Source organism: Phyllobates terribilis, unplaced genomic scaffold, assembly GCF_046119375.1.
Source record: "Phyllobates terribilis strain yellow unplaced genomic scaffold, ASM4611937v1 Scaffold_1__5_contigs__length_1240528914, whole genome shotgun sequence".
Lineage (NCBI taxonomy): Eukaryota > Metazoa > Chordata > Amphibia > Anura > Dendrobatidae > Phyllobates > Phyllobates terribilis.
Window position 1 is genome coordinate 561179096 of NW_027362761.1, and position 19011 is coordinate 561198106.

General features: G+C 47.1%; 1 protein-coding gene across 3 annotated transcripts in view; it reads left to right on the forward strand.

Annotated features, from left to right (window-relative positions):
- The window catches only part of ZBTB7C (zinc finger and BTB domain containing 7C), a 245004-nt gene that overhangs the window by 167509 nt on the left and 58484 nt on the right, over positions 1–19011 (forward strand). Inside the window, exon 1 of one of the 3 annotated variants that reach the window (XM_073680490.1) lies at positions 8649–8821. The exons of the other annotated variants lie outside the window; for them this stretch is intronic. The gene's annotated coding sequence lies outside the window, so the exon portion shown is untranslated. Of the gene's footprint in view, positions 1–8648; positions 8822–19011 lie in introns of those variants that run through there. 3 annotated transcript variants of the gene reach the window in all.

The following is a 19011-nucleotide window of genomic DNA, read 5'->3' on the forward strand; positions in this document are numbered from 1 at the left end:
TGGGAGACAAATCATATCTTTAACTCATCTCTGCTGTTGGATGAGGTCAGTTCAGAGCTCCAGTAGCCACAGCTTCTTCCAGACTGTCTACTGTACAAGACAAATACATTTTATTACTTTCTATGGAGATTCAGTGAGGATCCTAGATAGATATGTGGCGCCCCTGAGGGTTCAGTCGCCACAGAGGTACTGCATCTCACCCAGAGGTGTGGTATCCCACTCTCAGGTAAGGATAGAGTGCTGCCCGGGACCCTAACACCTGCATCCAACACATTCCACTTCAGTAGGGCAGGGCGAGATTGCTCCTAAGGGAGAGCACAGTCCCTGGTCCCTAGCTAGCTGGAGTGGAGGGGAACCAAGTGAGGAGGAACCATGTAGTGGGTGTGGGTGGAGGACGTAGTTCAGGGGAGCACTTGTGAAAGAAGTTGTATAAAAGAGGGAACCATCTTGGAAAGAAAAGTCAGTCACAGAGCCAGTCAGAGGAGGAGTGAAGGGAGCAGGGGCTCTGCACGAGCTCTGCTCCAGAGTGGGCCTAGCAGAGAGGCCCAGGACTGAGAAGGAGAGAGGAGCAGGAGAAAGGCTCCAGGAGGAACGAGGGGATCCTAGGGGTACGGGCAGTGCTGGAGGCCACCCGTACACCCAAATCTACCAGGTGTGGAAGGTTCAAGCCGCAGAGAGGGGACCGGCCCCTAAACTAGAGGAGCTCCACATGGCCGCATACCACAGGTGGCATCACAAACTTTATATAAAGAACTATAATTCCCCTGTAAATATTCCCCTTTGGATTGACCGCCCTGGGTCACGGACCGGGTCACCGCCACTGTGACATCTCCCTTAGCAACGACCGGCCCGGCACTGAGTACCACACGGCCCAGGGGGGCGCGTCATCTTTGGCGTCACAAACAGGATATGAACCTACCCGTTATCACCGGATATTGTGCGCATAGAGACTGCGTTCTATACTGAATGTGGCGCCCGACCCAGAAGAACGGGCGCCATTATGTGCGATATCAAGGACAACATAGAGCCTCCCATCGTGGGCTGGGTCCCAGAATGGCGCCAAAATCGGAGCACGCCCCAAGCAGCAGTGACCATGTATGGAGATGTGTCTACCAAGGTGGGGGAGCTGCCCCCAGGTGTGGCTGACAGCAAGGAGCCATGGGACCGCCCCCGAAAGGGGAGAGGAAAGAAAACTGGGAGACAGGGTGTGGTCTCAAACAGTCTATACAGACCGCACCCGGGAGGCAAGATGGAGGGAGGTGAGCCTGGAACTCCAGCCTGCGGCCTGCAGCAGATCAAGACACCACTTACCCTGGAGGAGGTGGTCTGCAAGCTATCCCTGGAGGATGCGGAGTTCCTCCACGCCGAGATGTGTGAGCTAAGTCAGTGGGTGGGAGAGGCCCAGCAAGCAGCCATCGCCGGCTGGAAGAGAGAGGTGCTGGAGAAGATGAGAACCAGACGGCAGCAAGCACCGGAGTCCATTGGTAGCGCCCCAGCCCCGGCGGAGCCTAACCAGGACCAGGAGGCAGAGAGCAGCACAGGGGCGGCCGCGGGAGCAGGTAGGAAGAGTTTCCCTGTCCCAGGCGCAGACAGCACTGACCTGCTCCTGGGCCCCCTGGCGGAGCCTCCATACCCGGGCGCTCACACTTCCGACTTGTTCCAAAGCCCAGAGTCTCCTACACCGGGCACCTGCTCCGCCGACCAGCTCCTTGATCCCCTGGCGGAGTCCCCATACCCGGGCGCCTGCTCGGCTGATCTGCTCCTGGGCCCCCTGCCAGAGCCACCTGCTCCCACACCTGAGTGGGCATATGGAGGCCCCACTTAAGACTGGTCTGCCAGGAATGAAGACCAGCAGGTACTCCCTCTGACGCCCACCCATGCACCCCCAGTTACCTGCCCAGGAGGAGAGGAGTTCCGGTGGGACGACCGGGAAGGGGACCTCATGGGGTTCCCGCGGGAGACGCAGGCCCAGGCCCTCCGGACGGAAGAGCACTGCAGGAGGGAGCTCCTGCAGTTGGAAAAGGAGCGTTATCACCGGCAGGTGTGGTGGGAGTATATGGAGGCCCGAAACATGGCGGCCAAGGCCCGGGCCCACCAGGCAAAGTCCACCACATCCAGTCCTCGTCTGGCGGGGATAGTGGTTAAGTTTGACTTGGACGCTGGGTGGGGCTTTGTAAGGGAGCCCCACACTGATAGGGACGTGTTTGTCAACCGGCGGGATGTAGAACCCCACCTCCAACAGGGGCATCCCGGCCGGGACCTATACCCAGGCGACTATGTCACATTTACACGCCACAAGGGCGAGCGCGGGTGGTATGCCCACCAGGTGTACCGATTGGCAAAGAAGAGAGACATGCCCCCGCAGTACAAGGCTGGGTCAGCCTGTAAAAATCAGGAGTTTCCTCCCCGGAAGGAGCCCCATTGTTAAGTTGTTTCCATCACAGAAACTGTACATAGTTACCCGGAAGAGTACAGAAGAATTAATGTTTTGTTTATCCCGTTACCTGGTAAGGGTATAGAGACACTAAGGTTATGGACGGTGAATAACCGAAAAACGTTTACTTGTATATAATTGCACTTCTTAAAGTGCCCCTTATTGGTTTTATGTAACAACGAATGACCTCAGAACAAAAACCCGTTTGGCGTGGCCGAAGACGTGGTCCAACACCTGGATCATCTATGCCCTGCAGCCACGCCCAGGGCCTACGTTGAGGGTTTTCGGACGGGTCCCTCATGCTCATGTTTGTTAGATTGCACCTTGTTGAAGAGAATGGACACCCGGTTGCAGATCGTACTGTAACCTGTGGAAAAATGTTTTATGTGAGAAACGTTTTATATGTATGAAGAAAAATGTTCTTTAAAAAGTCTTGTAATGTTTTGATAAAAACATAACCAGTAACGTTCAAGAAAAAGTGCCTCCCATGAAGGGAAGAAATGTTATGTTTATGATCTTATATGTGATGCATCTAAAATTTGCATGTCTTTAAAATATTTTGTGTTTTACTCTGTTCCAGCCCACGGTCGTGCTGTGTTTTACTAAGGGGGTATGTGGCGCCCCTGAGGGTTCAGTCGCCACAGAGGTACTGCATCTCACCCAGAGGTGTGGTATCCCACTCTCAGGTAAGGATAGAGGACTACCCGGGACCCTAACACCTGCATCCAACACATCCACTTCAGTAGGGCAGGACGAGATTGCTCCTAAGGGAGAGCACAGTCCCTGGTCCCTAGCTGGAGTGGAGGGGAACCAAGTGAGGGGGAACCATGTAATGGGTGTGGGTGGAGTACGTAGTTCAGGGGAGCACTTGTGAAAGAAGTTGTATAAAAGAGGGAACCATCTTGGAAAGAAAAATCAGTCAGAGAGCCAGTCAGAGGAGGAGTGAAGGGAGCAGGGGCTCTGCACGAGCTCTGCTCCAGAGTGGGCCTAGCAGAGAGGCCCAGGACTGAGAAGGAGAGAGGAGCAGGAGAAAGGCTCCAGGAGGAACGAGGGGATCCTAGGGGTACGGGCAGTGCTGGAGGTAACCCGTACGCCCGAATCTACCAGGTGTGGAAGGATCAAGCCGCAGAGAGGGGACTGGCCCCTAAACTAGTGGAGAACTACAAGGCTCAGCTAGAAACTGGAGGCTGCTGTACTTGCAAGGTGCAGTGGCCACAACCTCAATTACATCGCCGAGAAGGTGGCCACAGAGGGTCCAGGGGACTGCAGGTCGTCCGACTAGACTCGAGGCTACCGGATTGGGACACGGATTGTGAGGCGCAGGGCAGGAGAACGAGAGCCAGCGCAGGAAGACGACTGAGGAAGGCACATAGAAAGGGGTCCTGTCAGGCACTCTTGAACTACCTGAGGGATTGCTGAACCCCCGGCTGGTGAACGCAGTGCGACGTGGGAAGTTACACCGGTACCTGTAACTTGGACTGTAATAACCGTGAGTAAAGACCCTGAAGACTGCACCCCACTGTCTCTGTGATTATTATCTGCGCCATCACTCCTGCACTACAACGCCCAGCATCATCTACTTCACTACGACATCTACACTGCCCTGGAGCTAAGCTCTGCCTGTGGAGAGCTGAACCAACCCTGCTGCCCTAACATCGGCTCCAGAGGTTCTGCACGGCAGCGGCAGCTCCCCATGGCTGCATACCACAGGTGGCGTCACAAACTTTATATAAAGAACTATAATTCCCCTGTAAATATTCCCCTTTGGATTGACCGCACTGGTTCACGGACTGGGTCACCACCCTTAGCAACGACCGGCCCGACACCGAGTACCCCACGGCCCAGGGGGCGCGTCAGATATATAGTAGATCAATGGAAGACACATCAACTGAGGTGACAGGGCTAAACTGCTAATGTAGTAAGCCTGGTGGCTTTTCTTAAAGCCCAAGAACATGACTTTCTTCACCCAAGTGCACTAGGATGCAAAAGGAGAATAGGCCAACAACAAACATTTTTCCCATTCTGGTAATGTAAGGGTCATTGATCAGTGACTTAACCTTCTCGAAGCTTAAGAAGAGTCCATCTGACTCCCAGCTGCCACCGCAGTGTCCACCACAAGTCAAGATCCATTATAACAATGGAGTTCTTTCTTCTGTAAGGCTTCTTACCAGTAATGCTGCCTGAGAAAATAGGCAAAATTGCTCTCCTCAAGAAGGAAGAAATGGTCTGTCTAGTGCCACCTACTCTGTATATCAATATCTGACCCAGTGACTAAACAGTGCCCATACTGTATATACCCACCACCATACAGTGACTAAATTGTTCCATACAGTAGCCATTTATTTCTATACAGTCCCAAAATAGTATGGACATACAGTGGCCAGGTGCCTAAGGGCTACACAGAATCTAATTAATTACTACTGCCAGTGAAGTTGGCAAATAACAGCGCTATTTGGAGCTGAGATGGTCAACTGGTGGCTGTTCCGCAATGTGATTTCTACTAGGTAGGATGACTTCCCACTGCATAGTCTACAGAGACAGATGAAGCCACCCAGTATGGACTTTCTCCACCTGATTTGGCCGACTGTTCTTGATATTTGTTCTTGAATCCAGGAAGTAGACAGAGTTGGCACCTAACAAATTCTTGGTCAACAATGTAAAAGTTTGGAGAAAAGTTCCTTCAACTGCTCTCCAAAAGTCTTGATTGTTGACCGTGAACAGACGTTAGGTACCAACTATCTATTCCATGGACTTGAGAACAAGTATCAAGAACATTCGGCCAGATCAGGTGGAAAAAGTCCATACTGGGTGGCTTCATCTTTCTCTGTAGACTATGCAGTGGGAAGTCATCCTACCTAGTAGAAATGACATTACAGAATAGCCACCAGACATTTAGATCAAAGTAGCCACCAGGTATAGTTCATATACTGTACATTGTCCATTAGTCTATGTTCACATGTTCAGTAATCATCAGTTAGAACTGATCCAGCAGCAATCCGTTGAAAAAAGGTTGTTTAGACACAACTTTTTTGTCCTCATCAAAAAAACTGATTTCAACTGGATCCTTGTTTTCTACATTGAAGTTTATGGAAAACAGATCCGTTACTTAGCCATCCGTTTTTCTCCCATTGGAAAAGGATCCGTTTTTTGCTTACTGGATCAATTTCAAATGGAAGAAAACGGATGTCAATTTAATGGATCCGTTTTCCTTAGACTTTAGTGTTAAAAAAATGGATCCAGTTGAAATCAGTTTCTTTTCAGACTGACAAACTTTTTTGTCAATGGATTGCTGCTGGACCTGTTCTAACGGATCATTACTGGATATGTGAACTTAACCTTCAGTAGTAGGAGCCAAGATTTCTATCTAGTTCTCAACAATGGATGTGTGCCATTGACTTCAAGATTTAGACTGGAATCAAAAGATTATTGGAGTAAATGTGCCAAATTTCTTCCAAGGTTCACAACAACTCAATAAATTTGGCATATTTTGCACTAACTAAAGTCAGAAAATGTAATCTACGGGAGGAATTTTTGAAGTCGTTTCGCCTGTGCCTGTGTTGCCTTTAATCAAAGTCTCACACGATGATTGACACTTGCCACATCTTTAGATTTAACACTTATGTCTGGAGCTGATTTTACACTTTTTCCTCTACTCTCCCATTTTTCAGGAGTGGATGCATTTTTTTCTGACTTTTTAATAGAAACAATTCATAAATCTGACTGCGCCTTATTTCCACCCAGATTGCAACCATTTTTTAAAAGCTGTGTAATATAGCAAAAAGTTGCCAACTTTTACACAAAGTAAGCGTGCGACAAAATTTGAGACTTTTTGACTCAAGAAAACATGTACAAAAGCATTAGTAACTCCCTATGGGCAGACGTAGATTTGTGCCACTTTTTGTTCCATTTTCTGGCTTTAGGAATTATAAATCTAAATTAAAGCGCTTGTTAAACATGCCCAGAGGAAATTTTTCACAATTTATGACCTTCTGCAACTTTTCGGTGACTTTTTGGCATTAACTGAATAATAAATGTTGTCCTATACATTTAATGATCTCCAGAGAGACTTCTTCATTTCCACGTCTTGTATGTTGGTCATTAACCTGCGTTGTATGCTGCCCTGACAAGGCTGCATTGTATTCCATTACGAGTAGCATTATTCAGACATTTTTGATACAATTTGATTTGTCCCATAAGAAACAAAAGTAACATAGGAAAATTGTATCATTTCCAATTTTTTCCAGAAAGTTTTCTAGTTTTGTTTTTTTTTTGCATCATTCTTATTCCCAGAAGTTGCTTGATTTGTCCTGCACCTCGGGCGGCGACCTAATGACAGAACACCGATTGATTTTTGCCTTCTGCATTCTAGCAAATCAGCCAAATTCCAAATTCGGCAGATTCGTTCATTCTGTAGACCCTATGGGGCCCATTTGGTGCACACGATGAATATAGTCCTAAATTTGATGTGAACATAACCCAAGAGCGCTGAGTCCGTGACACAACTGGTCAATGACGAGTAGTGAAGCTCCTATAGGTTAGAATCAATGGCGCAGAAGTAGCAGCTGAATCTGGGGCTAATAGTTTCCCAGTATAATGGTGGGGGTCACACATCCGAGAAAAACGGTCAAATTATTCTAATCAGACTTTGATCAGAGTGGGATCAGTTTTTCTAGGCTGTGGAGAGAGAAAAAAATTCTCCATCTTCTCTATTCTGTCAGTCTGTGAAAATTGTACCACACTCGGAAGTAAGCCGATTTTTTTCATGGGCCCATCATTGCCTATTTTGATCCGCTAATTGCCTCTTCAGAGAGGAAGAGGACTAGACCTCTAGTGCCACCTATTGGAAGTGGCAATCCTAAAAGTCAATATCGACCCTTTAACGAGCCTTGTCATATGACCTAGGATCAAAACCAAACCAGAATCTCATTTTGCAGACACTGTGTTTCTGGGTACTGCCCCTCGTCAGTGCAAAGTGTGAGATCTGGTTTGGCTGGGTGAGAGGCGCCTGACCGGCATCCAAGGGGTAAGGTTTCCCCTTGTAGAGAGTGACATGCCAAGTCTGACATGTCAATGTGACGAGACTTTTAAGCCTTGTAATGCTCTTTTGGGAAAATAAATATGCAAATTGCCTCTTCAGAGAGGAAGAGGACTAGAACTCGAGTGCCACCTATAGGAAGTAACAATACTAAAAGTCAATATCGACCCTTTAACGAGCCTTGCCATATGACTTAAGATAAAAGCCATACCAGAATCTCAATTTGCAGACACAGTGTTTCGGGGTATTGCCCCTCATCAGTGCAAAGTGTGAGATCTGGTTTGGCTGGGTGGGAGGCGTCTGACCGTAATCAACGGGGTAACGTTTCTCCTTGTGGAGAGTGACATGCCAAGCCTGGCATGCCAATGTGAAGAGACTTTTAAGCCTTGCAATGCTCCTTTGGGAAATTAAATATGCCAATTGCCTCTTCGGAGAGGAAAAGGACTAGAACTCTAGTGCCACCTATTAGAAGTGGCAATCCTAAAAGTCACTATCGACCCTTTAACGAGCCTTGCCATGTGACTTAAGATAAAAGCCATACCAGAATCTCAATTTGCAGACACGGTGTTTCGGGGTATTGCCCCTCGTCAGTACAAAGCATGAGATCTGGTGAGAGGCATCTGACCGGCATCCAAGGAGTAAGGTTTCTCATGGCATGCCATTGTGAGACTTTTAAGCCTTGTAATGCTCTTTTGGGAAATTAAATATGCAAATTGTCTCTTCGGAGAGGAAGAGAACTAGAACTCTGTCGGATTCAGATTAAAATCGCTCCTGTATCTGATTTTTTTCCGCGGCAATAATCGGACATTTACACAGCCTCATATAATATAGCAGGTACGAGTGCTATCTGTGAAAACCACGGATGGCACCGGTCCGAGAAAATCGAGCCCTTACTGGCAGACATGGTAGATGTGTGACCCTATTACACATTTTGCATTGGGGTCCAGGAGCTTCAAGTTACAAAACTTTGCTGATTATTCTCTTATCCTTTACTGCATTCAGTCCGCAGCAGATAGTCTGAATTACAGCGTAGGAAATCTTGCCTAGTTGCTGCTGATGAAAGATGGCACCGTGCACAGTCCCACACAGAGCCCAGAGCTTAATTGTACAGGTGGACGGGAAGGGCTCCACGCCAAATACTTTTGGTTAGGAGGGAGTGGTGGGAGTACATTCATGTAACCACTCCTAGGGAAGCAGTGCTCTCTTCATACAAATCAATGACAATTTCCAGTCCACACCCCCCCACCACCACCACCGCCACTACTGATATTCTTTTTTTTTCTTCTTCCCACTTTTGGAACAATCCAGCAGTTCTATAATAGCTCCCTGCTCCGACGGACGCAGCGAACAAGGTCAGTGACATGATTTCTTATAAAACCCCCGGATGATTATGTTGTATTATGGGATACAGGCGGGATCTGGATTATTTTTTGAGAAGACCCTGCTGGATATGTTGCAATGAAAGAAAAAAAAAATATGACAGGCTAAAGGGGGATTATATGATTCTGAGCAGAGAGATGTAGTTTGGATTTTTTTTGGGGGTAGTTGTGTGTGCGGAGGCAACTTTATAGTTCAATTATAGTATATTGTTAATATCATTTTTACTTTATGGCAGTGATCTCCAGCATGTGGCGCTCTAGGTGTTGTAGAACTACAACTCCCAGCATGTCCTAACCGCTGCAGGTTGGGACAAGAACGCCCGGAGAGACTTATTTTAGAGACCACTGTACTAAAAGGATGATGCCTATAAATTATAATTCAGTATATAATACGGGGCCCAAGAGGTAAGGGGGCCACATCCACCTCCAAAAGCAGCAAGCAGCTCACATATAGGTCTGCATGATGAGCTCCTGGATTGCAAATGACCCATATACTGTTCCTTCTTCTGGAATAATTAATAGTAATGCATCATAATAATTTTTTTTCCCCAAAAATCTGAGTCAAATTCCTTTAATTCAGCGGAGAGTCTGATAATCCAGCGATTGTGTCTGTAAATTGTCTGAATTGTAAAGCGCTGCAGAATATGTTGGCGCTATATAAATAAAAAGATTATTATTATTATTATTATTGATTGTCTACTGCACAAGATCAGAATTGTGTCTCTTCTGATTAAAGGAGATCCCCCAACATTAAACATAATGGTATTTTACTTACTGATCAGAAGGGATTTGATTTTCAGGATCTTGAAAAAGAAGAGTTGCAGCAGCAGCAGTTTTCCCCTCCGCAGCAGCACTGCCATCTACCTGCTGTGCAGGGAAGTGCAACACAGCCCTATGTATGTGAATGGAGCTGCTCCCTGTACAGCAGTGCCACTTTTACAGTAAAAAAGCTGAAGGAGCATTGCCCCCTTAGCTGACCCCATTACACAATTGTATAATAATTGGGAATATCCCTTTAAAATAGAAAAAAAAGTGATATCTGCAGATTATTCTAGTTTTGTTTTTCTTCTATGGTTGGATTCTTTTTTTTTTTTTTTTTTTCATTTTTGCAAGTTTGTTTCCACCAATCTCTCCCATTGGGAAACAATGTACAATTTGAGTTATGTCAATGTTGCAGTTTTTACTTGGAACCAGAGGTGACTCCAAGTCACCAAGAAGCTCCAGCCTTAGAAGGAAGATAGACTTTTCAATGACTGTCCAATAATACGGAAAATCTGATAGTTCAGAACCTGTCAGGTCCCTTTTAGGCTGAATTCATTTATATCTTCAGTTTTCAAGCTGAAGTCAAAAACAGATAAAGCTTTGATTTTGTTCTATATTTTATATGTATATAAGTTACCTCCAGGTAATATACAGGCATTTTTATTTCTTTACTATTATTATTATTATTTATTTATTTTAAATATTTTTGTACTATTGACTTTGTATTTTTTTTTTTATACGTTTGGAAGCTTAATAGGTTTTTCTGCTGCTTTATATCTTGTGCATATGTCCTGTTGTTAATTAGAAACCATCAACAAGCAGGCTGGAGGCAGTCAACACAGTGCATCATGTAGTACATGTACATCCTGGAGATCACACAGGCAAAGAAACTGTATCAGTGTAAGAAGCTGGAAGGAACCTATAAATACAGAGGTTTCCCCTCAAAATTGTAAAAAAAAAATAATATATCATTAAAAGTATTATTTAAAAAAAATGTACGATAACTATAAAAGTACTTTTGGAATTCTGATTATTTATACTACATGATGCAAAAATAAAAATAAAAAAAGTAAATTATATGTTCAGATGAGCCTGCAAAATGAGTAGCATAAGGACAGCACAGCAATCAATGTTCACATGAACTTTTTTACTTATGATCCAATGGTGCAGCAAGAAATAGTCTAACCCATTTTTTTTAGTGTTCAGATTCGCCCATTAAAGTCAATGGGTGCATTTAAAAAACAAACGTCGTGCGGAAACCATCAGTTTTTTTTTTTTATATTAATCCATTGCAATTATTAACATAGAAAGTTGTACTTGGATTATTATCATATTTTAAATTGTCGATTGTAAAAAAACAAAAACGGACAAATGGATGAAAAATGTTAGATTGCTCATACTGACCTAATTCTGCCAAAAAATAAAAAAAAAACTCAAACGGCTCTGTCGACTGACAGGTAAAAAAGTTTTGGTTCTTTGAAAGCGGCGACACACAGACTGACTTATCACATGGTAATCAAGAGAAAGAAAAAAAATTGCTGCTTTTTTTGCTTACGGTAATTATTTATTTTTACACATTTATTAAAGCCGGTTAATGAATTATAAATACCAAAAAAACTTTACAAGTTCTGCCAAAATGGAATTATTGAGAAATAAAAACGAGGAAGATATATATGTATACAGTATATATATTATATATATATATTTTTTTATATTATTATTATATTTATACATATACTGTATATATATAAATAATAAAGATGCAAAAAAGGTGTGGACTTTATTCAGCCTAGGTGGCAACATTTCAGTTCACAGGACCTTTTTTGAAGACATATGTGTTTGTTTATATGTGTATGGGCCAATATGGAATTACTGAAAAATAAAAAGCAGGAATATATATACGGTATTTATATATATATATATATATATATATAAAGTATAAAAAGAGAGGCAGCACTCCAATAAAAGTGCAAAAAAGTGTGGACTTTATTCAGCCCAGGAGGCTATGTTTCGGTTCAGAGAAACTTTTTTCAAGCCATATATATATATATATATATATATATATATATATATATATATATATATATATATATATATATATATATATATATATATATATATATATATATATATGTGTATGTATATATATATATATATATGTATATATATATATATATATATATATATATATATATATATATATATGGGGAATTTATCTTTCGCGCACCTGTTTTTAATGTATTTTGCGCCAAGTTTGTAATTTCTATTTTGAGCTCATCAAAAGATTTGGGTCCCCGTCAGGTTGCCATATTTATGACTCACAACTTTTATTAAAATGTTGCACCAAAAAAATCGCTCCAGTATGAAGGGTATAAAAGGTGGAGTAACATTTCCAGCTTAAGTTGCACCATATTTATCAAACGGCAGCGCAGCCGCAAGGAAAACTGACCCATAATTCCAGCCATAAGGCCTCATTCTCACATACGAGAAAAACAGACTGATTATTGTGATCAGAGTATGATCCGAGTGACATCAGTTAATCTCTGTGAAAATCGGACTGCACTCAGAAGTCATCCAATGTCTGATTTTTTTCACGGACCAATAGACTTGCATTTCCGATTTTGATCCAATCCTCGGATCAAAATTGTGGACATGTTTCCGACTACTCGGTCGGCAAAAATTCAAGGGCATGTGAATGGCTCCATAGACTATCACAGGTGGAATATCGGATGTGTGAATGAGGCCTTAGTCTTGGAAATCTCTGGCGCTAAACTGAAACTGCTAATAGGAAGGAAAGGGGCTTACTATGATCTGTTTGATGGAAACCATCAGCAAGCAGGTTAGAGATCATTTTATGGCTTTTTATATTTTACTGTTTGTAATTGGAATAAATCACCGAGTCACATAAATGTTTGTTACTTGATTGGAGTTCGGGCGTGCAGTGTGGATTGGGGTATTTTGGTGGAGTTGCCCCCATTTAACATAAATCCACTTGGTTTCCGCACAGATTTCCAGCCAGATGGAAAGAGAAGAAACCTCATCCACGGCAGAGGTTTCCCCAGAGGTGGGAGGATTTGGAATGAGGCTGAGGGGCCCCGGCCTGTGATAAGTAGGGTAAATAAGGAGCTTTATCTGGCACTCCTATATAAGTCACCAGTGGCCGCCCCACCAGGCAGGTGCCATTATCTATAGGGCAGTGACCAGGAAACACCAGCCCTATGGTCCATAATGCTGAGCAGATCCAGCAGGGCAGGCGGCTTCCTATGGCTTCTGCTGGATCCCATTCAGCCAGCTGCTGTACGCTTCTCAAGTTCAGTAATGTCAACCACATAAAACAGACAGGCTGCGCCTTTCCTCTGCTCCGGGGGAGGACAACATTAGCTAATGTCTTCTTATTAACACTATATCTGCTGCGGAACAGCAACATGTCACTTACGACTTATCTGAAGACAGCCGCCTTCTCCCATATAAAACATTTACTCAATGCTTTCCTTCTATACACAGTATTTCACTCATTACAGCACCACTATGTGCTCCAGAGCTGCACTTCGTAATAGCACTTTAGACTGTATTCTGCCATTTTAAAGTTTTGAAACTGTGATGTTTGGTCACCCACATGCATTCATGTACGCAGTCACATCCCGATCTTCCCTTCCTCCAGGCTTTATCAGTCTTTTTATGTTAGCACCTATGCAATTGGCTGTAGACTACTATTATGCTAGGTCTCACCTGGTGAGGTGGATCCTTAAAGCCCTTAGTCAGGGAGCAGTCCTAATACAGCACTGCCAGGCGGCGTTGGTGCAGTTGAGCAGATCTTATGGAACAATGATGGGGGGAACAAAGGCAACTGGAAAAGCAGAGCTGTGTTTGCTGTGAGGTTCAGTGTAAAAGAGCTGGACTTGTCGCAGAGTCCAATGTTGAACTAGCATAGTGATATAGCGAAGCTAACCAGCACTATAGCAGAGCTGGGTTTGTCACAGAATCCAATGCAGAGTATCCCGTGATATAGTAGAGCTGGGTTTGTTAAAGAGTCCAATACAAATATCCAGTAGTTTAGTATAGCTGGGTTTGTTACAGAGTCCAATTCAAAGTATCCAGTGGTATAGTAGAGCTGGGTTTATTACAGAGTGAAATTCAAAGTATCCCGTGGTATAGTAGAGCTGGGTTTGTCACAGATTCCAGTGGCATAGTAGAGCTGGGTTTGTCATAGAGTCCAATGCAAAGCATCCAGTGGTATAGTAGAACTGGGATTGTCACTGTAGTGCCGGCGTCCCTGCCCTCTGCTAGGCAGGGACGCTGTTCCCCTCACCGCTCTGCTCCGTGCCCGGCGTCCCTCTCCCGCTCTGCTGGCAGCGTGCGCTCCTTCCCGGCCACTGTGCTTAGGGCGCGCGCGCGCGCCCTCCCTCCCTCTTAAAGGGGCCGCGCGCGCCGTCCTAAGGAGTCCCCGGCCAATGGCCGGAGGACTTTACCATATATAAGGCACCTCCTCCAAAATGGAGGTGCCCGAGCAATGTTGTTGCACCGTTCTACTCTGCTTCAGCCCTCAGGTCCCGTTGCCAGTTACCTGCCAGATTCCTGCCAGCTTGCTGTCCTAATCCTGCCTGATTTCCTGTTACCTGCCTGCCTGCCTGAGGTCCGACGGTCTGCCTTACAACTCCGGTCAGTCTGTCTAAGGACCAACTTGCCCGCTCACCTGGGAGCGCACATCAGCTACCTGCCTGCTTGCCTGAGGTCCGACGGTCTGCCTTACAACTCCGGTCAGTCTGTCTATGGACCAGCTTGCCCGCTCACCTGGGAGCGCTTCTTCGCTACCTGCCTGCTTGCCTGCCCGGAGGCTCCGCTGTCACGTGCTATGACCACCAGCTATTCCAGACTCTTGCCCGCTCACCTGGGAGCGCTTCTCCGCTACCTGCCTGCTTGCCTACCTGGAGGCTCCGCCGTCACGTGCTGTGACCACCTGCTATTCCAGAGACTCTCGCTTGCTCACCTGGGAGCACACATCCTCCATCTGCCTTGCTAGCCTACCTGGAGGTTCAGCCATCACAGGTCGTAGCTACCCCTTACCTAGAGACTGCCCCGGTCACTTGCCGTGACCTCCAGCCCGTTCTTCCAGAGACTGCCCCGGTCACTTGCCGTGACCTCCAGCCCGTTCTTCCAGAGACTGCCCTGATCACTTGCCGTGACCTCCTGCCCGTACACCCAGAGACTGTCCCGGTCACCTGCTGTGACTGCCTGCCTGGTCGCCACCCGCTCCCTTACAAGGACCGCTCCCTTGTATAGTAGCCCAGAGGTTCCGCCTCCCAGACCCGTTACAGTTTGCTCGGGCCAAGGAACCCGGTGGCACCCAAGCTCCCTCGCTCTCGGACCTGTGTCATGAACTGTCCCGTCAAAGGTCCCAACAGGAGTCCATCCTGGGTCACCTGCGGAATGTCAATACTCGCCTGGACACTCTGACTGTTCCACCAACAACCTCCGCCAGTGCCATGTCTCGCAATCCGGCAGCTCCGCTGTCCACTAACACCATGATATCCTACCCCGGACCTCGGCTTTCTGCACCTCCTCGCTTCGGAGGTGACTCAGCCCAGGCTCGGGGCTTCATAAATCAGTGCACCCTGCACTTTGAACTATTGTCCCACCAGTTTAACTCCGACCGAGCCAAAATTGCATTCATCATGTCCCATCTCACCGGGGAGGCCCTGGCCTGGCTAAATCCTCTATGGGAGAGAGGAGACCCCCTGGTGTCCAACTTGCCTGCTTTTCTCACGGCTTTCCGGAAAGTCTTCGACGAACCCGGACGGAAGACCTCATCCGCATCATCGTTGCTACGCCTCCGTCAGGAAAGTCTCACCGTGGGCCAATATGCCATACGGTTCCGTACCCTTGCCTCGGAGCTGGCCTGGGATAACGACGCTCTGGTTTCCGTCTTCTGGGAGGGTCTGTCCGGCCGTATTAAAGATGAACTTGCCGGTCGGGACATTCCTACCACTCTCGATGACTTAATAACTCTTGCCACCCGGATTGACCTACGGTTCCAGGAGCGTGCCAGAGAGGTCACCCGTGAGAGGAGGTTACCACGTCTAGCTCCTACTTTTCAGAAACCCGTCACTCCTTCTGTCTCTTACCAGGTACACCCTCCTGAGCCTATGCAGGTCGACCAGACCAAGATGGTCAAGACCCGTCAGGACTTACGCCGTGCCGAGGGGACCTGCTTCTACTGTGGCAGTAAGGAGCACCGGATCCGTGCCTGCCCGGAGAGGTCGGGAAACGCCTGTGTCTAGGTTCGCTCAGAGAGGTCCACCTAGACAAGAATAAATCCTCTCCATCCCTGCTGTTGTCAGTTTCAATCGTCTACGGGGAGAACCGTTATTTCGAACTAGCCCAACTGGACTCTGGAGCAGCCGGGAATCTTATTTCACAGTCCCTGGTAGAGAAATACCGCATCCCCACCAAACCTCTGGCTGTACCCTTGTCTGTTGCTGCCGTGGATGGGGGGCTCTTACCACGCCCCATCCAACTCATCACCGAATCCATTACTCTGCAGGTGGGAATGCTGCATTCTGAAAGTATCTCCTTCCATGTTCTGCCTGGACTCTCTCACGCCCTCTTGCTAGGCCTACCTTGGCTCCAGAAACATGCACCCGTTCTTGACTGGCAGACCGGAGAAGTCCTTCGCTGGGGACAGGGCTGCCATAAGACCTGTCTGGTTCCCGTTCATCCCGTCCGTCCTTCTCCTACCCCAGCTAATCTACCTGGACTTCCGATTCCTTATTGGTCTTATGCTGATGTCTTTAATAAAAAGGAGGCAGAGACACTACCCCCTCATAGACCATACGACTGCCCTATCGACCTGTTACCTGGTACTTCTCCTCCCCGTGGGCGTATTTATCCATTATCCGCTGCTGAGACCCGGTCGATGTCAGAATATATTGAGGAGAATCTGGCCAGGGGATTCATCCGGAAATCTACCTCCCCGGCGGGAGCAGGCTTCTTTTTCGTCAAAAAGAAGGACGGCTCTCTCCGTCCCTGTATAGACTATAGAGGCCTTAACCAGATCACGGTGAAGAATAAGTACCCCCTTCCGCTCATTCCGGAGTTATTGAGGGGGGCTAGAATCTTCACCAAACTGGACCTCCGTGGGGCGTACAACCTGGTTCGTATCCGTCAGGGGGATGAATGGAAGACGGCATTCAACACCCGGGACGGCCACTATGAATATCTGGTAATGCCCTTTGGCCTCTGTAACGCTCCTGCCGTCTTTCAAGAGTTGGTCAATGACATCTTCCGGGACCTTCTCTACTCCTGCGTAGTGGTGTACCTGGACGACATCTTGGTCTTCTCTCCGGATCTCCAGACTCACCGGAGGGATGTTCGTCAGGTCCTGCTCAGGCTCAGGCAGAACCATCTCTACGCTAAATATGAGAAGTGCCTCTTTGAGCAGACCTCGCTTCCGTTTCTGGGTTACATTATCTCTCAGACCGGCCTACAAATGGATCCTGAGAAACTGTCTGCCATCGAGAAATGGCCCCGACCAGAGGGGTTGAAGGCTATTCAACGGTTCCTGGGCTTCGCCAACTATTACCGCCTCTTCATCCCGCACTTCTCTTCCCGGACTGCCCCAATTTCCGCGCTCACCCGTAAGGGTACTAATCCCAAAGAGTGGCCGCCCGAAGCAGAGGAGGCCTTTCTTTCCCTAAAACAGGCCTTCTCTTCCGCCCCGGTGCTGCATCGCCCGGACGGCAACAAGCAGTTCTTCCTGGAAGTTGACGCCTCCTCCTCTGGAGCCGGAGCGGTACTTACTCAAAAATCATCTTCCGGGAGAATGGTAACTTGTGGCTTCTTCTCCAAACTCTTCTCCTCTTCTGAGCGCAACTATTCCATAGGAGACCGAGAGTTATTGGCCATCAAGCTGGCGTTGGAGGAGTGGCGTTACCTACTCGAGGGGGCTCTTCATCCGGTAATAATTTACACTGACCACAAGAACTTGGCTTACTTCCAGCATGCCCAGAGACTTAACCCGCGCCAAGCCCGGTGGTCCTTGTTTTTTGCTCGCTTTGATTTTGTTCTTCATTTTCGCCCGGCTGACAAAAACGTCAAAGCAGACGCCTTGTCCCGATCCTTTCTGGTGTCCGATCTCGAGGAAGAACCTAAACATATCATCGATCCCGCCAGAGTAATGCAGGTGGCTCCCGTGAGTCTAAATCGTCTCCCTCCCGGTAAGACGTTTGTTTCAGTACCTGATCGGGAGAAGATCCTACACTGGGGCCATTCGTCTAAACTAGCTGGCCACGCCGGTCAGAAAAAGACCCTCCAGCTTATTGCCCGGCACTATTGGTGCCCTACCCTGCACAAGGACATAATAGACTTTGTTTCTGCCTGTGTGTCCTGCGCCCGCAACAAAGTCCCGAGACATCTGCCAGCCAGACGCCTCCTTCCGCTTCCTGTACCTGCTGCCCCCTGGCAGCATATAGCAATGGACTTTATAACTGATCTCCCCGTCTCTGCCGGTTGTACGGTCATTTGGGTGGTCGCTGACCGCTTTTCCAAGATGGCTCACTTTATTCCCCTGCCAGGCCTTCCGTCTGCACCCTAGCTGGCTAAAGACTTTATCCGCCACATCTTCCGTCTTCATGGCCTGCCCCTCCACATCGTGTCGGATCGTGGGGTACAGTTCACCTCACGTTTCTGGAGAGCCACTTGTAAACTACTAGACGTCACCCTGGACTTCTCTTCCGCTTACCACCCACAGTCCAATGGTCAAGTGGAGCGGATCAATCAGAACCTGACCAGTTACCTCCGGCACTTCGTTAATGCCCACCATTCTGACTGGGTGGATCTCCTACCATGGGCCGAGTTCTCTTATAATAATCACGAGAGCGAATCCTCCTCCAAATCCCCGTTTTTTGTAGTCTTTGGTCAGCATCCTCGGATTCCTTTTCCTGTCTCCACCTCTGTGGACAACCCGGCTGCGGAATCTCTCGTTAGCAAATTTTCCTCCATATGGGAGAGTACCCGGTCCGCACTCCTTCTGTCATCCGAGCGTATGAAAAGACACGCTGACAAAAAACGCTTGGATCCTCCACAATTTCGTCCAGGAGATAAAGTCTGGCTCTCATCTAAATATGTTCGACTCAAGATACCTTCTTACAAGTTAGGGCCTCGGTTCATCGGTCCTCTGGAGGTCATCAGTCAGATCAACCCGGTGGCCTATAAATTGAAACTCCCGGCCAACTCACGGATCCCTAACTCCTTCCATGTATCTCTCCTCAAACCCGTGGTGCTTAACTCTTTTTCCAAGTCTACAGGTACGCCTCCTGCTCCGGTTTCTGCTGAGGACGAGTTTGAGGTAGAGAACATTCTTGCCACCAAAAGGGTAAGAGGAAAGACCTTTTTTCTGGTAGATT